General features: G+C 43.8%; 1 protein-coding gene across 2 annotated transcripts in view; it reads left to right on the plus strand.

Annotated features, from left to right (window-relative positions):
• Positions 1-27,741, plus strand: part of Dock8 (dedicator of cytokinesis 8) — a 184,598-nt gene that overhangs the window by 14,146 nt on the left and 142,711 nt on the right. The gene's annotated exons all lie outside the window — the stretch shown is intronic.

A 27,741-nucleotide genomic window follows, 5' to 3' on the forward strand; every position in this document is an offset into this window, starting at 1 on the left:
CTATTCACAATAGGCAGAAACTGGAGACAGCATAGATATCCATAGGTTGATGAGTGGATAATGAAAATGTGGTACATTTATACAATGAACTATTAGTCGGCAGTTAAAAATGAAATTTGTAGGCTCTTCATTCTTGAGAGGGAGGGGGAATGGAGTGGGTGGGAGGGGGAGAGGGGTAGGGGAGTGGGGGGAAGGGGCGATGTGTGTGAGGAGGAGGAGGGAAATGGGAAACGGGGAGGAGGCGGAAAATTTTTTTTGCAACAACTAAAAAAAATAAAATAAACAAAAAAAAATTAAAAAATACAATTGCCAGATGGCTAGGTAAGCCTCCCTTGAAAAAAAAAAAAAAAGAAAAGAAAAGAAATTTGTAGGTAAATGGATGGAGCTAGAAAAAAAAAAACTATCCTTAGTAAGGTGACCCAGACCCCAAAGGACAAATATTGTATGTTTTCTTTTACATGTAGATTTATCTTTTAAGCTATCAGATAACCACAGAGGTTAAGTGCCTAGTAAGGGACTAGCTGGGAGGAGGAGATCTCCCAAGGAAAGGAGAGTAGACTGTATTGTTATGGAGAGACAGCTTAGAAACTAGAACAGAAGGATTAAGTCAGGAGGGGGAATGGGAGAGAAAGGTAAAGGATCTGGGGAGGGACAGCTAACACTAGAAGCCGTTTCAAAATCCATATAGAAACCTACTACTATAGAAGCTTCCTAAAATATATGCATATATGAAAGATTTGAATGGAGTCATCAAATAATAGGAAAAACAATTCGACATTTTATGCCACCAAGTAAAATCTCCAGTGCCAGGAATGGGTTAAATCTTTTTGAGTTGTTGGTCAAAGAGGCTCCACGGAAACCTCAAACGTCATATCCTATCGCCAAGGCTATGGGTTGTTCTCCACAACTTGATGTTAAGGCTGTATTGCTGGAGAACACTTACATGTTATCAGACACGAAAAAGTTGGGCTGCTGCCTAACAAGAAGCTTCATCCCTGCTGACGAGTGTTCATGGTGCGGAAAGCTACTCAGCACACTACTGGAGGAGAAAGGTAACATCAATATTTCCCAGCTACAAATCCTGTGACCTACTATGGTGTCCTGCGTGCAAGATACACTGGTTCAGTAGTGGCACGAATGTTATGGGAGTAACACATCATTTATTTTTAAATTGGATTTAGGACATTATGGAATTTCTTAATTTAGGAATTCCAATTAGGAAAGTTAGATTCATGGAAACTCCTTCTCCATGAAATGGAACCTATGCTCGACACTGCTAAGAGCCTGAGACTAGGTAAGAACCTGAGACTAGATAAGCAGCCAGAAAGTCACAGTTCTAGGGGAAAACCTACTTCTATTATTATGCTAAAGGAACACAGCAATAAAATGACTCCTAATGATGTATTTCTATACCCATAGAACAGTGTCTCACTCACCCCCCATCATATGGGAATTAATACAGCAATGTATACAGGGGGAGAGACTTTGAAACACTTAGTACTAAACAGAGTATCTTCATCAAATTCCTCCTCTCAAGGATCCAAGAGGAATAGGAGGCTGGAAAATTTAGGAGCCAAAGGTGGTAGATGTCTTCAAAGAAGCAACGTTTTCCAGACACAAGGGGCAGGTGCACATAAGCACATCCAGAGATTGTAAGAACATGTGCAAGACCTGCACAGGATCAAACTGGATGGGGTCTTAGCACTGAGAGGGGAAAGTGGGCGTGGGCTCTCACCCCCATCCAGGAAGATATCTGCAAGTGATACCTGCAGGCAGAGAGAAAATCAGTGGAGTCTCATTAAGTACATCAGCTACACATCAGGGCAGCGCCCATGCCCAGGGGTAGTTGGCTGACATAAAATGTTTTGTTTCATTCTGCTTTGTTTTGACTTTTTTTTTTGTCTTTTCCTTGTTTGTTTTTATATGTTTGTGGGGGGCGGTGATGGTGATGGTTGTGTTTCTTGTCTTTTGTTTTGGCTTCTTTTTTTTTTTTTTTTGGAAATAGAGAAGAACATAAAGTTGAGTGGGCAGGGAGGTGGGGAAGATCTGGGAGGAACCAGGAGAGGAGAAAAACATGATCAAAATATATTGTTTGAAAACATTTTTTAGTGAGTAGGCTTGTGATCCTAAGCCAAGGAGTTTGATGTTTCATGCATTCACTCGGGCCTTAACTCACTCACTCCATCTGTCGAGCATCATATCTTGAGTTCTGTGCAAGACTCTGAAAATACAAAGAAAAGTGACTCATGGGTCTTGCCTTCAAGGATCAAGGATACTAACGGAGATTAAGAACCAGAAAGGGAGGAGCCTCTCTTGCCTTCTGGCCTGTAGTCTGGCCATGCTGTGCCTGCAGAAGGGCCAGCCTTGGGTTCATGCCCCTGGGGATGCTCAGTAGCATTACCCAAAACATTTTTGGAAATCCTTTTTAGAAATCCTTGCAGAGATCAGTGAACACTGCATCTTAAAAACAAGCTCTGTGGTATGAGAGGATGTGCTTTATTTTTTCCAAAGTCTTCAGAAGTATAGAAAACAGAGATAATTTTGTAAATTTGCAAATATTTGAGAGTCCTATGGCTGTGAGTGAATAGTTGTGAGCATCAGCATCTTACGACTTTTGCTTTAGATATTTTTAAGTTTAGAAAAAGGGAGTGTCAATGTGAAGTCTGCTCTCCCTCTGTTTCCTCAGGTGAGCACTCTAAGGAGTTGCACTTGAGTCGTGTGTGTGTGTGTGTGTGTGTGTGTGTGTGTGTGTGTGTATGAGAGAGAGTGAGAGGAGAGAGAGACAGAGAGTATGGACACACATGCTTATCCATAAGCAGTATGTTCTGTGTGGTCATTAACATTCAAACAGGCCCATTAATTTAGATAATATCAGCTTGAATTAAAAAAAAATGAGAACTGGGACTTGGGGATCTAAGTCCATGGTGGCACTCTTGCTGAGCAAGTGTAAGGCCTTTGGTACAATCCAGGGGTGCGGGGTGATACCTGTAAAGTCACAGATCTGTTTGGCGGTACTTTCTCAAATTGTGCTGAGTATAAATGCCGAGAGAAGTTCTGAAAGTGGTTTCCGAAAGCCGGCTTTCTCAGACAGACTTACATGATGCTCCTCATGCAGGATTATAAGGAACAGCAATTGTTCATAATGTGCATACTCTAGTACTGTCTTCCAGTCAGTATAGAACATTATAGGTTCACCACTCTTTTCCTGGGATGGCCAAGCGGGACATTTTTTAAGAGCCTTTTTTATTTCTCCCTCAGCTGACTGTATCCCGTGATGTATTTGAGATAGTCATCTGGGTCTCAATAACATGGTTATTTTTAATGCATGTTTTTAAAAGCACAGAATAAAGATGTTTGTCCCCCAAGCCGTAGGACTTAGAAAAGTGTGTTGGTTAGCAAAGGACTGGTCCCGTGAGCAGTCTGCTTGAGTGTTTTGCTGATGTAACTGAACCATTACCCCTGTGCTCTGGATGTCTGGTCTAGCCGATGCACCACAGCTCACAAGCAGAGAAACTCAGAGGAATGACCTTGGGTACAAACCCTTTCTCCTAAGGATTCTGCCTCACCTTGCTGCCCTGCACTGTTGTGCTCCACATGGAGCACATGCCTTCGTTGGGACACTGGATCTCTCTCACGTAGGTCTCTGCTGGGTAACACGACATTCGTTCAGCAGAAGCTGGGCACTCCTCAGAAAGTTACTCCGCTGGGTCCTGTCTGAGGAAGCTGGAGCCCTGCGGATGCCAGCAATCCTACTCTACTTTACACCACAGTGCGTTTCTCTCCCTTACGTTAGTGAGGACCACACAGGCTGGCAAAGCAGCAGTCCATATCCTGCTAGTGAATAAGACGGTCTCAGGCCTCGGTGGCAGCTGTTCTTCTAGAAACACGACTGTCACCTTCCTTTGACTCTTAGGGCTGGCTGGCTTCTTCTACTAATACCTTTCATTTCAATCACTATTTCTTTTCCCGGTATCCTGCAGAAGGGCAACTGAATTGACCTATTCTGCCATCAAGTTTATCCATTCTATCTTGTTCTTCAGCTGATACTTTCATTCAGACCAACAGAGAGTTTTTCTAGCAGGGTAAATAAAAACCCATAGACAGATGGTGGGGTTCAACCTGCAGTTGAGAAAACCAAAACAGCCAGCCACTGGCTCTTACCTCTACCTCAGTCCGAAATGGCCATTCTGCCTCCAGGAATCTCAGAATGAAACTGACTGAGAGCTGTCTCCTCCCGTTTTATATTCCTCTCTAGGGCTGGGGTTAAAGGTGTGCACCAGCACTGCCTGGCTTCTATGGCTAGCTAGTGTGGCTACTGGGATTAAAGGTGTATGTCACTACTGCCTGGTTTTTAAAGCTCACCAGTGGGGCTGTTTTACTCTCTGACCTTCAAGCAAGCTTTATTTATTAAAATATAAATGAAATATCACTGTATTTCCCCTTTTGTCTAAAATAAAAAAGGTTATAAGTAATATAAGAAAAATTATATACAATAAGTACAATGACTCATGATTGGGAAAATATTAATTAGGAAGTCATCTTTGAGGTGGGAATAAGGATTGAAAAATGGATACATTTTGGGGGACCATTAATATGGCCCAGCAGGTAAAGGCACTTGCCACTAAACCCAGTGAACTGAGTTCAAACCCTAGGACTCACAGAGTAGACAGACAGAGAGACCTAACTCCTCACAAGTTAACTGACCTCCATTCTCTGTCTCTGTCTCTGTCTCTGTCTCTGTCTCTGTCTCTCTCTCTCTCTCTCTCTCACACATACACAAAACGATACATTTTCTCCTGGAGATGTAAGAAAAGAAAATGAATGGATCCAGGACATGAGTCATACCAAAAGAGATCTATAAAGAGGAGGAAGAACTGGGCCAAGATGTGGCAAACTGCTACGTATACTAGGAAAGGGAGCTGGTGGGGCAGTGAAAGCCCAGATGCCACATTTCAAGGGTGATGCAGGAGCCACTGGCTTTGCCTTGATGGCTCGTGGAATCTCCCGAGGCTGCAGTTTTAGTACTGTTCGAGGAAGTCGGGTCTCACCGGGTTAGAGATCGAGTCAATGCAGAGGAAATAGAGGAAGCTGACAGAGGCCACTCCTTTAGAACATCTGTACAGACAGAAAGAAGTGGGACAACGGTAACCAGAAACTCCAAGGAGGCTGTGACTTCACACAGACACGATAGTGCACAGACGAAAGGACGTGCAGAATTTAGAAAGAATAGACTACTTAGTCTATTAAATAACTGTGGGTGGAGGAAGATGTTTAGAGTCTTTGATGCTGTCCAGTGAGTAACAGATGCCATTTTGTACTAGCTTCAAGGCTTTAAAAATCTAGTAGTTTACAGAATATTGGGCGTCATTATGGTATCTTCAAGTGAAGAGAAGTGATATGCATTGTTCTTTGCTCCCATTCATCTCCCCATGGCCCTCTCTTGTTTTTTTTGTCCTCGCTTTTCCCTTGTGCTGGTTCCCTCTATATCTCAAGTAGTCTTCCTCTGCTTCTCTCTCTCTCTCTCTCTCTCTCTCTCTCTCTCTCTCTCTCTCTCTCTCATACACACACACACAACACACACCTTTATTCTTCACATGAAAGGAAACATGTAACACTTGTCTTTCCTGTTCCCATTGCACTCTTATGTAACTCTCTCTTTGTTCCCTTCTTCCCACACGATTCCCTTCTGTTTTCATACCATTAAGAGTTCTAACAGCAATAAAGAGTAATAAGTAATAATAAGATTCTACTTAGATATCTTCCACATAGGAGATTTTGAGACATGACATCTTCATAGGCGGCATTACCTTTATGAATGTAGTATTTGTTTTAGTTTTCTTATGTTTACATTTATCTTCCTGGGTCTGAAGATATGGCTTAGTGGCTAAGAACATTGGCTGCCTTTCCAGAGGGCCTAGATTCAATTCCCAGCACCCACATGGCAGCTCACAGTCATCTGTAACTAAAATTCCAAGGGATCTTAGTTAGTTCCCTATTGCTACATCAAACACCACGGCCAAGGCAACTTATAAAAGAAAATGTTTAATTGAGTTTATGGTTTCAGAAGGATAGAATCTGTAATTGCAGAGCAAAGGCATAGTACCTGGGACAGCTGAGAGCTCACATCTTGATTGCCAAGTAAGAGGCAGAGAGGACACTGACAATGTCGCAAGTTCTTTGAAACCTTGAAGCCTATCCCCAGTGACATATCTCCTCCAACAAGGCTGGGCCTCCTAAACCTTCCCAAACAGTTCCACTAACTGGGGACCAAGTATTTAAACATATGAACCTATGGAGGTCATTCATATTCAAACCATCATGGGACCCAGTGCCCTCTTCTGGCCTGAGTGGGCACCAGGCATGGATGTAGTACACAGGCATTGGAGGAAAATGCTTATACATAAAAAATAAATAAATCTTGAAAAAAAACAATTTATCTTCCTATGTGTAAAGCAGAAGAATGACAGTATTTTTATTCTGATATACACTTGCTGTGAGTTGATATGTTCCTCTGTCAAGAGTCCTGAGCTCCGGAACGTGAGCTTGTTTGATTTAAAGAGAAGTCTTTAGAGGTATAATCAAGCTAAAGTAAAGTTACCCTGTGTTAGGATCGTCTCAAGTCCCCATCACGGATGTCCTTGTGGGAAGAGCCTCAAGGACTCAGAGGCAGCCATGGGAAGACTGAGGCAGAGTGGCTATCCTCCCACAAGCCAAGGAATGCCAAGGACTGCCAAGGATGCCAGCCAGACACTACCAATGCAAGGATTCTTTTCTGGCATCTTCTCAGCAAAGCATGGCCTAGTTGACACCTTGTTTCAGCTGGTGGCCTCCAAAACTATGAGAATAGTTTCTGTCATTTTAGGTGTCCAGGTTGTGCTAAATTTCTGTGGCTCTTCTAGGAGACTAATGCATTCTAAAATTTTGCAAGTTAAAAACGACAGCTGATTTTGTTTTCCTGGTTCCAGCAGTCTGGCTGTTTGGGTCGGGCCAGCTGCATGGCCTTCTGTAGCTTTCACTTGGGGGAGTTATGTCACAGCTACCTGGTAGCTGGGGTGAAGTGGGCAGATGACCTCCTGCAGGAGTTCAGGCCCTTGATGCTGACTGTTGGGAGCCCTCCCTCCCGTCTTCATGGGTCTCAGGATCACTCCTGGCTTCCCTACGAGGAGTGTGAGTACCCTAAGAGGGTGACGGCGGAGGCTGTGAGGCTTCTCGAGGCGCACGACTGGAGCTGAGCTTCAGTAGCCTCAAGACTCAAGTAGGAAGGTGCTACATGATGCTTGGCCATTTAACTCTATCACCTATGCTACAGGGGAGGTGATCCTGTCCCCATGACAACAGTCAGACAGTTTAAGCAGAAGGTCTTGCCTTTCCCTGTTTGTATCACAGTGCCCATTTTACAGGCAGAAAGACTAAGAATGGATGACGCTGACTCCCGTAAAGACGCCAATGAATCACCCTTTGTGTGAGACTCTTTGGTCCATGGGAGACATCGTTGTGTCTGGAAGAACAATCATAACCCTGCCTGGAGGCAGGTGAAGGAACTTAACAATGTCTTGGTTTTCTCATAGACCCATAATTACCCCCGCTGATGCCCGGATTGCACAGCTGTCTCAGAGACAACCAGGGTTGTCAGGCTCGAGAGCAAGCGCCTTTACCATCGGCTCCCTCTTGCCAGCCCAGTTACTGTGTTCTGGCTTTCAGGTTAACCTGGCTTCATTCAGTGGGCAAATAGGATGCTGCATCTATTTCTCAAATTCCTCAACTCAAAAATACTGTAAGAAGTTTCCCTTAGGCCGTTGATCAGCACTGTTCCTAAGGTTCACTGATGCATGGGGTGTACGGTGAGGGGAATAAGGAGGTATGGTGCAAACCTGGCAGCCAGCTCTGGCAGCCGCTCATCATTGTGGAAAGAGAGCCAGGGTCTTTGGCAGTCAGTAGGCATCTGTACCACTGGTTACAATCACAAGGAAGGAGCAGACTGTTTCATCACCATGTGTAGGCCTCCTTTGGCTTGCTGTTGGCTGATAGATCAAAATGGTATGGTCTACATCACAGGATCTGGGTGTCATGTCTACAAGGGAAGCAATAACCAGAGACTCATGGAGAAGGTGCCTGAGGTTCTAGAGGGAAACAGTGAGAATTCAAGGTGGATTTGTAAGTCGGGAGTGGATAATGTGGGGTCAGGGCTGTATGAAAATGTGGTTACAGTCAGAAGTACTGCAGACTGGAAATCACACAGCTGCTAAGGAACCGGGTTGGTTGGCCTTGTTCTTTCTTCTTGGAGCATCTAAACTTAAACTCTTCTAGGAAAGCCCACATGGAGATGTTGAGAAAGCTGCTTGACCGAGATTAATTCTGAGTCGTAGTTGGCAGGAGAACCAGCGTGGTGGTTCTGACCTAGGAGGAAGAGGTATTCCGAATGTTTGCTCCCGTGTGACTCCTGTAGTCTGTGACAGGAAAGCTGAGATGAGAAGTTGAGTCATGTACTCTCCGTGCCTGGGTCTCTGTGGGTTAGCCGTCTCCTGCTTTGTTTATGGTTGAGTCATGTGCTACTCTGTCTTCCTAGCTGATGTTAGATGCCACAGTCACGATAACAGCCCACAGGAAATAGCTCCTGCCAGGCCCGTTGGCACTCAGGGCAGATTTTACAAGTTCTGTACTTCCCTCAGTCCTGGGTTTTTCTACCTGTAACATAGGAATATTAATGCTATCAGCCTCTTGGGGTCGTCTGAAATAGGTGTGCAAACCCTACACAGACTGAGCACTGACCACAGTAATGCAGTGTCTGGAAAGTGGGGTCATTTCTGTCATCATATAGTAAGGTGGCATGTAGTAGTACACCTAACGTTCTGTAGGGATCAAAACAGGAAGTGGATTAGTAAGGACAATGTCAACCAAACTGGAAATGAAGTATGGAAAAATGTCAAAATGACAGCTACTCCAACTTAAGGAAGAGTTCAGCAGATGTGGTGGCGTGGGCCTGTAATCCCAGCATTCAGGAGGCTGAGACAGCAGGATTCAAAGTTCAAGGCCAGCCTGGGCTACTTAGTGAGACCCTGCCAAAAGAGAAAGGAAAAAAGGAAGGAAAAATATTTCATTTCACTTACAAGCACAGCTTATATTTGGAATGGGCACATGTAACATATGAACATAGAAATACATCACTCATACTGTGGTAAGCTCTGACGGAAAGAGACTTAAATGTAAAAAGAAAAGTAGCATGATAAATTTCCCAGGAATCTCTTGTTCTGAAGACTGGAAGAGATGGCAGATCACACTGCCATGTTTTTCCTAAAAGCAACTTTTATGGACAGTCCCAAGTAATGGAAGACTACAAAGAGAATTGTATAGACCCGTTTAAGTAATGCGCACAAAGGGCTTGTTGTGAGCATTTGTATATGGGATGCGAATGAACAGAATAATACAGAGCAGAGCTAACAGGGAGATGTGACTGACCCTGAGGAATAGCAACCACACTAGATATAATATCCCAAGACCTGTGGACTTGCCTGCTATTCTCTTCTAAAATGGAAAATGTCTTGCTGGTCCAAAAAAATGAGTTACTTATACAACAAGCTGAAGTGCCCAGAAGCAACATTTTTAAAAAATAAAAATGATTTCCAATTATTGGACCTAAAGTTCATCACTTTTCATAGCTTGATATATCATATACACACACACACGATTTCTACAAACTTGGAAGCATGCTTAACAGTGTTTTATAATCTGCTTTATCATTTAAAGACAGCAGCAACAGCTTTGCTTGCCAACTTGTCATTTAATACCCTTGGTTTACATTTCTTTTCTCTTTTTTTTTGTTTTTGCTTTTTGTTTGTTTGTTTGGTTGGTTTTTTTTTTTCGAGACAGGGTTTCTCTGTGTAGCTTGGTGCCTGTCCTGGAACTAACTCTTATAGACCAGGCTTAACTTGAATTCACAGAGACCCTCCTGCCTCTGCCTCCTGAGTGCTGGGATTAAAGGCGTGCGCCACCACCGCCCAGCTTGGTTTACATTTCTAATTAATGTGAAACATTCTCCTGAGAATGCAGACTTTCTCTAATTCTTATGGGACTGCGTTGGTTTCGGTTAATCATGGTTAGAAATCCATTGTACTAAATACATGTGTGCTATCAGCTTAAGTGTGTGTGTGTGTGTGTGTGTGTGTCTGGTGTGTGTGTCTATTGTGTGTAAATGCATGTGTGGGTGTAGGTGTGCAAACATGTGTGTGCACATGCCTATAGAAGGCAGAGGACATCGCTGAGTGACACTCCTAAGGTGCCTTCTCTACTTCTTCCTCCTTTTCTAGACAGGTCTCTCATTGATGTGTAGCTCACCAAGTATGCCGGACTGCCTGGTCACTGAGCTCTTGGTGTGTGCCTGTCTCTGCCTCCCCAACACGGATTACAAGTGAACCCTGCCACACTCAACATTTTTTTTAACCTGTGTTTGGGGGATCAGACCACAGTCCTTGTGTTTGCAAAGGCAAGCGCTATACTAAGGGCACTATCTCCCTGGCCCCTTTATTCTCATCTTTAATGTTTCAGTGGGATAAATGCCACAGACGGCAGCTTGGGTTCAGATGTACGCCCTGGTTTGTGTGGCTTCTGTGCTGTCTTTTGGAAAGGCTCGTGTGGTATCTGTTTTTAAAATGAAGTTTAAAGATGTTTTGAAAATTCTAGCACCTCTAAGCACGGCCTCGCTTATTGGGGTGAAAGTCAATTGTTTTTGACAGGGTTTCTCTGAGTTCCAGGATGATCTCAAGCTTCCGAGTGTCCTGCCACAGCATCCCTAAAAGATTCTGAAATAATTATTTTATAGGCACCTTTAAGAAGACATTAACCTCCAAAGTTTGACTGGAAAGCATTATAATGCTTGAGCAACTGACAGACTGATGTGGACAAATTCTATTCATTCTGCAAGCTTCCTGGTAGCTACACCCTTTTAAAACCAATGCTATTGGGTAATCTTGGTTCTATTTGAGGACATCATACAAATTCATAGTCTATCTATCCTCAAGAATCTATAAAGGAGCCATTTGTAGGGAATTTATATGTGCTTGAAGAGAGTAAAGTTATACCGAATATCAAAGGAGAAAAGTAATTATCACTCTAGGCTGCTCTGAACCCCGTGAACTACAGTAATGACCGGGTGAGCAGGACATGCCCACTGGTGTAATAGTAGCATGGACATCTTGGGAGTTACCACCCATTTTCTGACTGGATTTAAGTCCTGTGCTACAAGATAAAACTCCAACCTGGCACCCAGATCCTGTGGCTAGGTAAATCAAAGGCCTTAGGGGAGAATTTACTCGTATTATTCTGTTAAAAGGACATGTTATTAAACTGATTCGTAGTAACTTACACCATTATATCCATAGATTAAAATGTTTCTCAACCCTCCTCAGAGAGGTATCTTATTGTAGTAGATGACAACTGGCCAGGGTGCAGAGACTAAGAGACTTCAGAATAGTCAGCCCACAATGTGACGTCTGTGTCATATGCCCTTCTTCCAAAGCTCAGGGCGTATTGCGGAAGAGAGGGTGGAAAGAGTGTAAGAGCCAGAGGCGGGGGGGTGACTGCAAGGAGACAAAGTCTTCAGGACACAGCAGGGCACCACACGTATGACAGTACACACAAGTACCTGTTCAAGTCCCAGCCAGAAAAAAAAATAAACAAAAAGCACCATCATGGTGAGAGGAAGTCTGCACCAAGTTCCATCTCTCGCTGAGGAGCTATTAGCAATTGATAGGTGCTAGGGGAAGAAGAACCAGTTTTCCTTACGTGTATAGCCCCAGGTGAGTCGGCCACTCTCCAGTGGAAGGCCACACATCCAGGAATATATGGGCTGTGCAATTTGACTCAATAGGTTAAAAAGAATAGAAGGACACAAAGTTGAGTGGGTAGTGGAGGAGGGTGGATCCGGGATGAGTTGTGGAAGGGGATATGAACAAAATTCTCAAAGAACTAACAGAAAATCACCTAGAAGAAATCACTAATTCACACAATTTCTTCTTCATAAGCAAAGCTGCATGCTGCTTGCACTTAAGTCTGTGTCTTTGTGATGGTCTTAGTTGTATCGTTCGTTCATGTGAGGATGGTTCCTGAGCGCTGAATGTGCCGGACACCCCATTAGATTTGGAATGAGAGCTCCTACTTGGTTGGTGAAACGTCCCCAGTAATAAATCCATCCATGAGGAAATGTCAGCTGATGTTCCTTATCTGTTAACCAGAATTAACTCATATTCCGTGAGGTTGCTATGAGGATTCTATGAGACTATGTGGAAGTTATTTACCATGTAAGATTGTGTGTGTGTGGTTTTCAGTTGTTTGTTTGTTTTGGTTTTTCAAGACAGAGTTTCTCTGTGTAATAGTCCTGGCTGTCCTGGCACTCGCTTTGTAGACCAGGCTGGCCTCAAACTCACTGAGATCCACCTGCCTCTGTCTCCCAAGTACTGGGAATAAAGGCCTGTGCCACCATCGTCTGGCTTTACCATGTAAGTTTTAAACATGTGTTATTTAAAGTTGAGAAAGAGCCGGGCGATGGTGGCACACGCCTTTAATCCCAGCACTTGGGAGGCAGAGGCAGGCGGATCTCTGTGAGTTCAAGACCAGCCTGGTCTACAGAGCTAGTTCCAGGACAGGCTCCAAAGCCGCAGAGAAACCCTGTCTCGAAAAACCAAAATAAATAAATAAATAAATAAATAAATAAATAAAGTTGAGAAAGTTGGATTTAAATCATTAAATTCTCACATAAGAGGAAGAAATTAGCAAACTTTATTTTACAGTCAAGGAAGGTTTTCTGTGTTGTCTCTGACTATGTCTTTGTCTCTCTGCATCTCTGTCTTTGTCCCCCCTTCCCCCGCCTCTGTGTGTGTGTGTGTGTGTGTGTGTGTGTATGTGTGTGTGTGTAAGTTAAATGATCCTTGCTCTTCCACAGACAGGGGCAGCCCGTGTCTTATCTCACACTGTCTCTTGCTCCTGGATGTGGAGAGCTTGCAGGCCTTTGAGGGCTGTGCACCTCACTGCTGTAGGTCAGTGCACCTCACTGCTGTAGGTCAGTGCACCTCACTGCTGGTCAGTGCACCTCACTGCTGTAGGTCAGTGCACCTCACTGCTGTAGGTCAGTGTCTCTGGGGGAGCAGCATTCATCTCCAGAGCTTGTCTCGGAGCAGCGTCTGTTCTAGTTTAGGTTCTTATCCTCTTAGATCTGTAAGGAAGGGTGATTACCAGTCTCCAGATTGTCTCTGAGAAGAAACTGGGGAAATGATAGTTTGCGTCTCTAGTTTGTTCCCTGCTCCTTTCTTTTCTTTGTCTTCCCTCTTCTTCCTCCTCTGCTTCCTTTTGAGATAAAGTCTTGGAATATGGCCCAGGTTGGCTTTAAACTCAAGAGCATTCTGCCTTAGCCTCCTGGATGCCAGGATTTTTGGTGTTGAATGCCTGAATTTCAATATTTTTTTTAACTTCTGGTTTTTGTTTGTTAGAGAGAAAGAGAGCGACAGAGACCAGAGAGAGAGAGAGCCTCATAACATAGCCCAGGTTGGCCTTGAACTCACAAACTTACAGTCCTTCTCCCAAGATCTGGAATTCCTGGTGAATACCCCATGCTCAGCTCTTAACTGTGACGTTTTGAAAATTTTGTTTTACCGAGAAGTGAAAAAGGTCAACTGGAAAGTTCAGTTATCGCTCACCCTCATTGGTAGGGAAATGAAATGTAAACCAGAAAACACTGAAAAACCAGGGCTCTGTTTCTTGTCATGCCAGAAGGAAGAAGACAGCGTGTTCATTACTGTCTGTAAAACCCCTGTGTTTATTGAGGGCTGTGTTTGTTGTGTCCTGCTTGCGCATCACAGTGTTCTTCTTGTAACAGCCTACACAGTTAGGGATGTCCCCATTCTCCCTGGGGGGGGGGGGGCAGAGGTCATGCATCCTACTCAAGACCTGGACACAGCACGGTGCTCAAACCCAGGGCTAGCTAAGACAAGCCTGTGATTGTAACAACTGTATCTGCTATTACCACTTATCAGAATCCACAAACAGACTGTTTTGGCTGAAATAAGTTTTTGTTGTGGCTATCTGCTGTGGTTTGGATGTGAAATAATCTTCATAGGCGCACATATCTGAATATTTGGTCTCCAGTGGATGGTTCTGTTTGGGAAGATTGTGGCGCCTTCAAGAGATGGAGCCTTGCTGCAGGAAGTGGGTCTCTGGGGTGTCCTGAAAGTTTCACAGCCTGGCTCCACCTCCTGTTCGTTCTGTGCTTCTTGGCTGCCAGTGCGGTGTAACCAACCTTCCAGGCTCTGGCTCCTGCTGCCGTGCCTTCCCTGCCATGATGGACTGTATCCCCTAAGACTGAAAGCCGTAATAAAGCTAACTTCTTTAATGCTTTTTGTCACAGCAAAGAGGAATTAATGCCCCATCCATGTGCTTGTTTCCCCATAGTTTTCCCTCAGAGGGGTCAGAGGACTACTGTGGGGAGAGGTGGCTTCCATCCTCTCTGAATGGAGTGAGAGAATCTTACAGCTCTTGGCAGTCTTGCAGAGTCCTCTCCTCATAGGCGCTTGAAAACGAATCTGAAGTCTTTCTTCTGTCTTCCTGTTGACTTGATTCTTCTCTGATGTTAGCTATGAACAGAAAATGTGTTTTCGAACTAAAGGCCCTAACCTTTAGCCTAGCTAACAACTGCTTAAAAACCCTAAATACCGCTTAGCCTCCCGGGGCACGATCAGTTCCAGGGAATAATGCAGGAAGCTAAGCTAAAGTTTTTGAGAAGGGAGAGAAAATGCTGGCCATGGTGGGAAGTCCCATGGCTGCATTTCTAAGCAACAAACACATCACCATTTACATCTGACCCTGCATGACGGGGGCACATTCCTGACCCCGAGTGTTGCTGACATCACAACCCACCCTGCAAACCCACTGAGCACGAGTGGCTGTTGTTTTCTTTATCTGGGGAAACGTGGTGTGGTGAAAGGCAGGTCCTGGGGATCACACTTCAGTTCTGGTCTGTCTCTGACACCAATTTGAGTTTCAGATGCAAAGAAGGATCATATCAGGTGCCTTGACAGCCCATTGTTTGCTGACTGACACACACTCTGTTTCATCTCGTCAGACCCTGGGTCCCCTAAGTGGTGCCACTTTGTGCCAACCTCTGAGCTGTTTTCTTTCCTTCCCCCGATTCCCGCCCAAGGGCTCCAGTTGAGGTGTGGGGTGTGTGGCGCTTGTGCATCGCATTGCCTGAGTCGAGAGAGCTGATGGCCACGTGTGTTTCTCCCCCTGCCCCTTGGAAGACAATGTTAATAAATGAGGCCTTTAGCTAACAACCTCCCTCTCTCTCTACAGCTCCCATCCTCAGAGATAATCTGTGGTCTCTCCTACTCCAGACCTTAATTTCATCTTTAATGGTAGCTCTCAAAGGTTTTCACCACAGTTCATGGAAGGAAATACGTTTTAGTGCCATCCCCATTTCATTCTCTCGCGCTCTTTCTCTCTCTCCCTCTTATCCCTCCCTCCCTCTCTCTTTCCCTCCCGCTCACTCCTCTCTCTCTATCACATACAGTTTGAAGAACAGTATTCAACATACACTATATCCAGTGTTTTGATCTAGTGTCAGAGTTCATGTTTCCCTTTTACACACATAGACTGCTCCCCCTTTACCTTAATAAACTCCTCTCAAGTTGCAACAAGTGACTGCTTTCTTAATGTCCCTTCACACGCTCCTGGTGGGCTGTAAATTTCAAAAGGGTAGAATTTGTTCTACCCAGGACAAACCTCTAGAACACACAGGACATCTGGGTTTTTGGGTCACTGGCCTCTTTGCTCACACAGGCAAGATTTCTTTGTGCTGGCTCACCCTCCCCTCCCGAGATTGTTTCTCTGGTTTCCAGGGTCCTGTCTGAGGCCTGGAAGGCTGCTTACTCTTTGCTCTGTTTACAGGGCTGGGAGTGCTCTCCAGTTAGCAACCTGTGTTATGTAACCTCCTAGGATGTTTCCTTTTTAAGTAGGTGGCTCATGAAGAATCCAGAATACACCTCCTGTAATGACAACAGTGTCTCGAACACTGATGAAGACCCAGTGAGGCTGGCCGCTACCCTACTGTAGGCTCACCGCCTTTGCTGTGTTGCCATGAAGGAAGGAAGAAGGAACTGAATCCAGAAGCATGTACTCTGTGCAGAGAACTCTTTGTCTGATAACACTGCAGAAATAGAATGAACATGGGGCTCTCGAGGGGATTACCTCCGTACGTTAAATAGGTATTTCTGCAGAACAATCCCAGTTCCTAGGTACCCATGCTTTTGTATCATAAACAGTTTCTCCGTTTTCACATGAGACTTCCCCCAAGAAAGTTAGATAAAAGGTTGTACCATGGAGGAAGATCGAGAATAACATTCTTTCTCTTTAAGACAAATATTGAAAGTAAAAGTCCCTAGACAAATATTGAAAGTAAAAGTCCTTAATTAACATAAAAATCACATATAAAGACAAATATTGAAATAAATGTCCTTACATTGAAAAAAATCATATGTAAATTACAGATGTGGAAAATTGAGTATTTAAATGGGTTGGGTTTTTTTTTTTTTTTTTTTTTTTTTGGTGTGTGTGGTATGTGTCATTAGGTGTCGTCCATAGTCACCTTCCACTGTTCTGTGAGACAGCATCTTTCTCTGAAGTTCACTGATTGAGCTAACCTGGCTGATTTGGCCAATAAGCCCCCAAGCATCCCCATCTCTGCCTCCCAGTGTTGGGATTACATATTCGAATTATTGCACCTAACTTTTCTTATGGGTTCTGGAGATCAGGTCCTTGTGTGTGTGGCAAGCATTTTATCGACTGTCCATCTCTTCAGCTGCTGGTGGGAATTACTTTTGAGAAGGTCTTGCTGTGTAGTATAGCCCAGCTGGCCTCAGAGTGCTGGAACTATAGACAGGCACCACCATGTATGGCCTTAAAAGTTTTAAATCATCTTTATATTTTCCAGTTAGCAATTATTAAAAATATTTTCACACTTAGGTGAAGTAGACGTTCATAAATTATTCAGTGTTCACACGTGATAGATACAATGAGGTGTCTTTGGTTCGTCATACTCATAATTTGAATTTTCTATATTATTTTAAATTATGCTTTAAGTCAGGAGAAATGGGAAATAATTTATTTTATGTCTTTACTACTTTCCCACTTCTAATCTTTTAACCGAAAGAGCATTTTTCCCCGACAGAAAACTTTTGGTAGTTTCCATTTTTCTCTTTTAAAAAATTTAAACTAGCGATTGGGCAGTGGTGGCACACACCTTTAATCCCAGGACTTGGGAGGCAGAGGCAGGCGGATCTCAGTGAGTTTTAGGCCAGCCTGGTCTACAGAGCTAGTTCCAGGATAGGCTCCAAAGCTACAGAGAAACTCTGTCTTGAAAAACCAAAAATAAAAAAATAAAAATTAGACTAGTGTTTGAACATATCTGTTTGAGAGGTGTGACAGTCTCTTGGGAGATTATTTCCAGCCTAAATTCAGCTGGTAGGGTCACTGACTTTAAGTAAGCAATTTCTAATGGTTTTACACCCCGATGTATACTACACTAAACGTTCTTGAAGTTAAACAAGGAGAGTTTCTTAAACATGATGTAGAGTCTGTGTTGAAATTCCAGTAGATTCAAGAAAAGAAATTACGCTAAGTACAGAACAGAGGCTCTGATAATCTGGAGACTCTCACTTGAAATGATTGACTTTTGAGCTATGGGTCACTTACCACCACCTAAGGTGTGTGTCCTCAGAGTGCCAGAAGGGCCCAGTGCCCTTGCTTTGGCTCTTTCTGTCTGCTGTCCTTGGCCTGGGCCTTTACACAAAACAGATCGACATCACCCATCATTTCTGAACTTTCTGCCTTGTATAGTCTGCCTCTTTACTGATTTTATTTTCTTAATTTCATCTTCCTTCCTGCAACGCTTTCGTTGTTTCGCCTAACCCCCTTTGAAGCCAGCCCCATACATTCATTCTGCAGCATGGTTTGCCTTGTGGTTGGTTGGTTCGTTGAATTACTGATCATAGATTTGGTAGCATTTTTTACTGAGATCATGTTGTTACAATGGCAGGGTTGCTGCCTGAGGAAGCAGAGCAAAATCTGCAAGGTGGAAGCTTACGGGAACATAGCCGCCTTATGGGTGGGCACTTTGGCTCGATAGTGCTGCCGAATCATGGGTAACTTAGCAAAGTGAGGACAGAAGTGGATGCATGTTGTGACCCAAGGGTTATTTCTACCTGGTTGGATTGGTCACAGGAGGCCACTCTGTTCCAGATCGAAACAAAACCCCACTTCTCCTTTCTGTCTTTGTACCTTTTATCTTTGAACTGATAATTGCACTAAACACTGCCACTGCCTGGAACTTCATAGGATGCTGGGAAGTTTTCCAGAATCTTGGATCAGTGCTAAAGGACTGACAAACACCCAAGTCCAGAGATAGCCCCATGACCTGGAGCAGAGCGTTTGCCACGCCCCCTATTTGCCATGCTGAGTTCCAGTTCCTGACCGTAGCTCCTGTAAAGCAGTGAGGATGAGTCACCGTGGAAGCTCAGCCTGCCTTAGACCACAGACTATTACTCCTCAGAGGTAAATGGAAAGAGAAAAGTCAGCGGTTTTCTAGACTGCCAGCACCACTCCGACGGCTTCAGTAAGTTCCCTTTCAAAAATTTGATATATGCTATTCAGCCTTTCTTCTCTGGTAGACTTGGTTTGAGTGCACCACCTCTGCCAGCCTGCATTTAGCCCTTCAAAGGCTATATATAGTACTGCTTTTAACTGTGGCATCTGGACAGTCAGTCTGAAAACACGATGAAGTTTCTGCTGGCCCAAGGGCCATTCCCTCATCCTAGAACATGGATAGCATAAGAAGAATTTGTATCCTGAAACCATATGAACCCCTGTCTGTCTTCCACAACCCAGGGCCTCTCCCTTGTCATTACGTCCCAGCACGAACATTTGCCGTGCCCGCAGAAGCACGTGGGGCTCAAGATGTGAGGGCACATGGGGCCCGTGTTGTTTAATATTAAACCTGCAGGAAATGACCCAGACTCATGAGCTACTGTTTTCACTAGGGCAAAAGAGGAGAAACTAATTGCTTTTGAGAAATTCCTTTCTGTGTTCTGTAGAGAAAATGTCTCCATCGGGGCTAAATGGCTAAAAGAGGGCTAAATAGCTTTGACATTGTCCCTTGAAGGAATGAAACAATAAAGAAACTGACTTCCTGTGAGAGAAAAAAAAACATTTATAATCATTTATCTGCATTACATGTTTCCAGAAGATTCCGCAAAACTGTCCCTGTAATACCACACAGTACTAGATGTTTCTTTGCTGGAATTGCCTGTGAGTGAGCATGCAGGTATGTATGTGTGCATGTGTGTGCAGGCATTTGTGTGTGTGTGTGTGTGTGTGTGTGTGTGTGTGTGTGAACCAGAGGACAACTTTCGATGTTACGCCCCAGAACTGTCCATTTTGTTTTTTGAGGTAGGGGCTCTCCTTGCCCTGGGGCTCCCTGGTGCTGCTAAACTGGCTGAGCTGCAAGCCTCAGGGATTTTTCTGTCACCGTCTCTCTAGCTCTGGGAATATAGATACATGCTAGTACAACTGGCTTTTTACACGGGGGCCGAGGATCTGAATTCAAATCCTCAGGCTTGCAAGGCAAGAACTTTATCTACTGTTATTGCCCCAGTTCCTCTCCTCCTCCTTCTCCTTCTCCTCCTCCTCCTCTTCTTTCCTGTTTCTTCTTTCTTCTTCTTTTATAATTTCCCATGCTTGAAGAACAAGAGTTACTTACCTGGAACCCATCCCCTCAGCCCCAAATTTATTCAAGTCCTGCTATTTGAAGAAAACCAACATTTAAAGGACTTAAAGGGAAGGAAAGTTTTAAGAAGCAGGGCCACTCAAGCTGCAGTTAGTAGTTGGAGTATTCCTCCCGGGGAAGTTTCATGAGGGTTGGAGGTCAGCAGCATCTGATGCAACAGAAAAATCAAGTCAGAACAAAACCAGGGATGTCCAGGGAAAGGTCACCAGCAGCTTTATCCAGAGAAGCTATTGCAGAACATTGAATCGTAGACCCAGAGAGATAGAGACCTGTGTGGCCCAGGAAAGAGAGAGGAGGTCGAAGCCTGCTTATCTGGGGGAGTAGGTGGTGCTGACTTTGAGGCAGGCTGCCTGGGAAGGAAAGAGGCTAGTGGTCAGAGGATTCAGGGAGGAGCTGGGGATAGGTAGAATGTGTTGAGAAAAGATACGAAACATGGGGTGAGGAGCAGTCTTGAGTAAGGGCTTGAATGGAATGTCTGTTCCAGGTACCTCCTCTGCCTGTTTTGCCCGCATTCCAGGAAAAGTACTCACTGCTTTAACAGATTTTGGACCCCTGAGGGTTCGCTGGTTTTTCTGATGCTGGACATTTATCCATAGTTGAAACAATAGGAGACAAGGTTGTGCACACACAGCGCTGCTGAAATGAATCTTCTGGAATTTGCTTTTGAGGCCCATGCCCATGGGTGTTTGCATTACCCGTGGAGCATATTCCATGGTTACTTACCCATGAAGGATTAATGATACCTAAGCTGGATTCAAAGTCTTAGCAACAGGCCAAACCTGTTCTTTTCGAGGGTCAGGGTAAAGTTGACTATCCTTTGGGAAAGCTTCGCATACCTGGTTCTCTGGGGGAGGAAAACAGCAGAAGCCCAGCTTTTGTGACAGGTTCTCTGGAAGGTTGCCGTGGTGGGTTTTTCCTGTAGGGCTGTCTTCTGCTACCTTTCTTCAGCTACCTGTGAAGCCTGTGCAAGTTTCTTAACCTTTCTTGGCCTCAGTTTCCTGATTTACAGAGATTAATCTTTACCTTGTTTGGTGGGTGCACAGGTTCAGTGAGTTCATTAGAACATTCCCAGTTAGACAGTAAGTACTCTAAATTATTACTGACATTACTTTAGAAATATCATTTAATATTTTTTTAAATTAATATATAATTATGTCCTTACCCTCTCCGGCCCCTCCTTGTACCCACCTCACTTTTTTGCTCTTTCTCAAATTTGTGGCCTTTTCTTTCATGTTATTGCATATATTATATATAAATATGTATTATTTATATATTTCTAGGTATATTGATATACTCTTCTTTGAATTAGGAAGACTATCCCACTCCTGGCATTCCTTAGCTGTCTGTAGTTCCTTGTAGCCATCCACAGTGGAACCTTGCCAGTAAGCCACAGCCATGTGGTGAAACACAGATTAATAGAAATGGGTTAATTTAAGATATAAGAGTTAGCCAACAAGATCAAAAACACTGCTGATAACTTATGCTGGAGAGGTTGTTGGGTAAAGGGAACACTCCTGCATTGCTGGTGGGAATGCAAGCTGGTACAGCTCTTTTGGATATCAGTGTGGCGATTTTTCAAAAATTAGGAAACAACTTTCCTTTAGACCCAGCAATATCACTTTTGGGTATATATCCAAAGGATGCTCAACCATGCCAAAAGGACATGTGCTCAATTATGTTCATAGCAGCATTGTTTGTCATAGCCAGAACCTGGAAACAACCTAACTGCCCCTCGACTGAAGAATGAATAGGGAAAATGTGGTACATTTACACAGTGCAGTACTACTACACAGTAGAAAAAAACAACAACATCTTGAAACTTGTAGGCAAATAGATAAAGCTAGAAAACATCATATTGAGTGAGGTAACCCAGACCCAGAAAGACAAATATCATATGTACTCACCCATAAGTGGTTTTTAAACATAAGGCAAAATCAGCCTACAAATCACAATCCCAGAGAACCTAGATAACAATGAGGACTCTAAGAGAGACATACATGGATCTAATCTACATGGGAAGTAGAAAAAGACAAGATCTCCTGAGTAAATTGGGAGCATGGGGATCTTGGGAGAGGGTTGAAGGGGAGGAGAGAGTGAGGGAGGGGAGCAGAGAAAGCTGTAGAGCTTAATAAAAATCAATTATATATATCATATGTATATATAAATCATATAAATTTTATATACACACACATATAAAGAGTTAGCCAGAAATATGTATAAGCTAGTAGGCCAAGTGGTGTTTTAATTAATACAGTTTCTGTGTGGTTATTTCGTGTCTGAGCTGCCAGGAACGAACAAGCTGCCTTCCCTCAACATTCTATGACTCAAGTATGTAGTGTCTTCAGCAACAGAGTCTTATGGTCAAGCTCTGGATGACAATCAAGAGAAAACTTGAAATGTTTGGGAGGGGAAAGACTATGGAACACTATTGACCAACAGCTCAAAAAGATGTAACCCATTTATTTGGAAGAATATAATGTCTAGTTAGGTCATTAATTCTGCCATTATAGTGTGTCCATTTAAACTACCATAGTAGGTTTCATATGGTGTTTTCATATTTCCTCTGACCTGCCCTCCTATCCCCCACCCCATTAAATTTTTTCAATTCTAAAGTGCTTGAAAAACTTGTTTACATAGTTTAAAGAGCAAAACATTTACTTCTAAGAGCATCTCAGGAACTTGACCTTACTTAAATATAGATCTAACCTTTCCCTGCTGGGGATGGTGAGGAATTGCACACAAAACCAAATGAGTTTGAGTTACGCTTCTGTCTGAGTGAGAACCAAGTATGCCTTGTTCCCTGAGATTTGAGGTTGACTTAATGATGAGGTAGGTTTCTCAGCGAGCCTTTCTGCTGGCACTGAATCCTCAGTCTTTACCTCTTCCCTAAATGCACTTAGCTGTAGGGCACTTGAATCCCTGCGGATGTTAAAATGCCTGTTCTAGCTGTGCTCAGATGAATCATAATCCCTGGAGAGGAACCCGGACGCTTTCCTTGCTGAACAGCTCTCTAGCTGACTCTTAGGGATGCTGAAGTTTGAGGACCACTGCCGGGAAGAAAAGGATTCTGGGACTGACTGCAAAGTGGATATCTAAAGCTGGCTGAAGTTAACGTGTTGATACAGTCTTATTTTGAATTCTGGGGAGTTTTGTTTCTAAGTTCTGTTGTCTCGATATGTAAAAGGAAAGTGCTGTGTATGTTCCCAACTAAGCATCTTGCATAATCATCTAGGAGTCTCACAGAGCATCTTCAGATCATCCTGATAACTATGAAACTTTCTTGAATGTTTTGAATTTAAGATTGGCAATAAGCAGTGAATTAATCAATATAAAATAATTTCTTTATATTTCATACTTGCCAAATGTCTTCTAAAAATGCCCATTTAATTTTACTACTTTGGTCTTCTAAGCACTTACCATTTCTAAATACTAAGAATAATTTATGCCTAGTAGTATACATTTTGTCGTTCAAAAAAACTAAGTATGACATTATTCAGATATTATACATAGAGAAAAATACTGCATAAAATGCCACATTCCAAAAGCTTTCGGAAAGTTGGGTGTTTTTTTTAGCCAGGATTCCGGGCTTAAAATAACTTCTTGGTACATAACTCAGACCTTACAACTTTACCAAAACAAACATAACTGGCATCTTGAATAGCTATTTCATGCACAGACTGTATTTCCATTTATTGGGCTAATGAAGGGGTTAGTGAATTATACTAACGCGACCAACACTTTAATAGCAATGAGTAAAGGGTCTGTCCTGTTGAGGACAGAGTTAGAGCTTTTGCAGGATGGAGGGGAAACAGAATCACAAGGCTCTGCGCCCGGGATGATAGAAAATTTGCATCAATAGTAATGGCATAATTGCTCTTGGACACTGTTGATGGAAACCGAGCCTTGCTTTCGGGAAAGGATGAATGTAACACTAAGTCAGTTTGAGTTCCCTGAGAGAGGGAGACTTGGAGCCGTGGGCTGAGTGCTTGTTACCTTAGGAAGAGTGCAGCTTCTTGGTTCCCATTACTTAAGCTAAAATAAGTTTTGAGAAAAGGTGGAGTTGTTTGGGTGCTCGGTCAGAGAAGGATGGGGAAAGTGGTTCTTTTTTAAAATTAAAATAAAAACTAATCTTCCCTGCCGCCCCGGCTGCTGGGCATATCCGCATGTAGTGAAACAGTGTCCTTCAGAGGGGGAAGTCAGAGAGAAGCCTCTGGGGCCCTGCGTTTTCCTAGTGCAGCTGCTGGTGCGGCTGTGGTCCTGATTGTCCTACTTGGAGAGTCTCACCATGTTTGCAGTCAGCACTGGAAAGGAGCCCAGAGATCCCATAGCCCAGTCCCTCCTGTTCACACATAATAAAGCTAAGGCCCAGCCTCTAGTGAGTGCTTGAACCCAGACAGATAGCAGACAGCCTTCCTCAGGACTGTGTGCCCATGGGGTCCTACTCTACTTCATTCTTCTACATACACATTGCACCAAGAAGGCTCAGCAGGGTGGTTAGAAATGCTTGAAGCGGGAAGGAGGAAACCTGATGTCTTGTGGTCTGACTACACTGTGTTCCTCTCCATCTGGGTTCCTTCCACCAATGGTTTTATTCCAAAAACTGGTTGAACAGCCTCCTCTCTTCAGACATCCCCTAGGCATCCCTGGGCAGAATTGTGACTCCGGGTCGTCTGTTCACAAGAAACCATACACATTTCCCCATTAGATTTATAATGTTGTAATTAACCCATGGCCTCTCTGCCCACCTCTCACCCACCACCCATTGGATTAGGATTCCTAGGAGCGTGAATGCATCTTCATCGTCAGTCTCCATCGCTTAGCTGAGGACCTGGTGCTTGGTCGTTGCATCAGAGTTTGATGAGCAAATGGTGAGCCAGTCATTTTCTTATGCAGCTTCAGCAAATATTTGGCCTCTCGGGTTGTAAAAACCAGTCAGGATTGCTGGCTTAAACTGCCGTTTTTCTGACCGTGCCATCAGAGTTGATTCAGAGCAGGTGTGTCGAGGCAGCTACACAATACTAGGTTGGTGCAAATGGCCTAGCCACTGCATTGGGCAGGCTCAGTTCTGCAGTTAGTTTATGGAGTCTTGGTCCCAGATGTCTGTCACGGTCATGGCTGATCTGAACGGAAACAGGGAACTTCTCTCCCTGCCCACTAGCGCCAGTCCCTCGTCACCGCGCTGACTCCCCACGAGGGTGACGTGTTAAACAGATCGCAAGGCTCACTTCCAGTTAACTTTAGGAAAACAAAGAAGAGTCTAGTACTAAACCACTTAAGTTCCTTAGGAGAAGGTTGACCCAGCCCAGTACAGAATTATCTCCATGGTACAAGTCTGGAATCCTGAAACCTGTCGTGGACAGGTCAGATTGGCTCTGAGAATCAAGGCAGAGGTAAATGCCTCTATACTAACACGGTCCTGTATGACCATTACTATAGAGCTAACCGCTCACTCCAGCTTAGCTGTGTGGGCACAGTCCTTTAAGTTAGGCTCAACCAGAAGTGAGGGCCACTCTGGACAGAAGGACACTGAACAGTCACTAGGGATTGAAGTTTCAAATCAGCAAATGTAATTGCTGATGGTTTTGCAAGTTCTTAAAATCCGATGGAACATGGCCTTGCCCATGTGAGAAATCTTGAGACATGAACTTAAGCAGCTTCATATCAGAAAAAGAATTCAAATGAGGTAGCAACCAAGTTCTCTTGCTGCGATTATTGAGAAGCTTGCTGGCCATGGGGATATTTCCACACTGTGTTGATGGTTATTCACCAGTTTGACAGAAACTAGGGTGACCTGGGAAGAAGGAACCTCACATGATAAATTTCCTACGTAAGACTGTCCTGTGGGCAGTTCCATGGGGCATTTTCTTGGTTAATATAGGTGAGGGAGGCCCCAGACTATGATGGGTGGTGCCTTGCCCAAATAGGGGGTCTCTGATTATATAAGAAAGCAAAGTAAGCAGGCTGTGGAGAGAAAACCATTAGTGGTGTTCTTGCATGATCTCTGCTTCAAGCTGCTTCCTTGGGTTCCTGCCCTGGTTTCCCTCAGTGATGGGCTGTGACATGGGAGTGTAAGCCAACTGGACCCTTTCTTTCTACACATTCTCTCTGGTCCATGTTTTATCACAGCACCAGAAAGTAACTAATGCACACATACAGAGAGACTCACGATGACTCCACGAACAGTTGTTTGGCTTTACAGTGCTGCAGAAGTGATGCGTGCTCAGTAAAAACTATACTTCCAGGTTTTGATCTTTTCCCTGGTAGACAGCATACATCAGGATACTCCCAGTGCCACATGCAGCATCAGGCTACAGCTTCCACATGGCCACGTGATTACAAAGGGGAATGATGAGTCTCTGCAGTGTGCTCTGCTGGTAAGCAGTTGTATTTGGTCTCAAGGACATTAAACACCATAACTTGGGTGGGTATTGGTTCCAGCGCCTCGAGTGTGCTAGGTAAGCACTCTGCCACAAAACTACATCCCTACCCCTTCTTATTTTACTTTTAGACAGTACTGATCATAACTTTATAATTCTATTGCCATGACCTCACCGAATGTGGGGGCTAGAGACATGCTGTCTAGTGTTCCCACTTCAGAAAGACCACCATGCCTTTGATGAGAAAGGTGCTAGGCAGCTCGGAGACAACAGCAGAAGTCTTGGGGAGGAACTGAAGGCAGACGTTTCTGGGAAAGCTTGAATTATCTACAAAAGGTCAGCAGGAAGGTTTGAAAAGTCCAGATGAGGGCCGGGCCTGTTGTCTTGTCCAGGCTCTCTTGTGACTACAGGCAGCATCTAAGTGTGTACATTGATGGCCAGTGTGTTATCTGAGCTCCTGCAGTGCTGAGTACATGCTAGATTATTATTTATGTGAGGTAGCTTTGGCTTGGGACAATCTAATCTGATTTTTTTTAATTGGTGATGTTCCAATTTCTGATTAAAACCAGTTTCACTAAACATGTGGAGGCAAAACCCAAACTTCCCCATTCTTAGTTGTCACCCTAGACTAGGTTATTTCTGCATTTACCCTTATTTTGTACTGACACTTGTAACTCTTATCTAGATCTGCCACAGTTTAGATACAGCACTGCACCTCACATGTATGTAATGTGCACAGTTCAGTGACACCTAACATGGTCAGAATTACTGACCTACCAGCAGAATTTAGAACATTTTCATCAGTTCAAAAAGAAACTCTGCTCGGGGCAACTTTCCATTGCTCTCTAATCCCATTCACCCTTGTCACCCACTAATCTACTTTCTAGTCTGTAGATTTTACCATTTTACTATTCTGGGAATTCTAAAGCCCCTTAGTATTGGCAGAGATTTCTGTCCCACCTGGTCCTACAGTCATCCAGTCCCGAAGAAATAAACAGAGGCCTACATTAAACTGGTTGACCTGTTAGCTCAGGCTTTCTTTTTAATCTTACATATTAACCCATAATTTTTTTTCTGTATTAGACATGTGGGTTGATACCTTCTATCGGTGAGGCATTCCTATCTTGCTTCCTCTGTGTCTGGGTGACAACTGCAGACTGAGCCTTTTTTCTCTTCCCAGAATTCTCTTGTTCTGGTCACCCTGCCTATACTTCCTGCCTGGCTACTGGTCAATCAGCATTTTATTAAACCAATACAGCAGAGAAATCTTTACAGGGTACAAGACCATTGTCCTACAGCACTTCCCCCCACACACACTTTTTCCCTTCCAAACAAGAACTCTGAATCTAATATCCTTTGTTTAGCTTTTTTCCATGCTTTACCAGGCCCTAGTACAAGAGCCAGTAGGAGCATGAATGCATGCCAGGCACTTACTTCTTCCTCATTCCGAATCCCAGGAGAGGAACCCAGTGGTCCCACCTTGGTTTATGTATCTACCACTTGGTTCGTATTTCTGCCTAAGCAGTGCACAGATGAGTAGAG

Source organism: Alexandromys fortis, unplaced genomic scaffold (assembly GCF_014885135.2).
Source record: "Alexandromys fortis isolate MF-2015 unplaced genomic scaffold, M_Fortis_MF-2015_v1.1 scaffold_10, whole genome shotgun sequence".
Taxonomy (NCBI): Eukaryota; Metazoa; Chordata; class Mammalia; order Rodentia; family Cricetidae; genus Alexandromys; species Alexandromys fortis.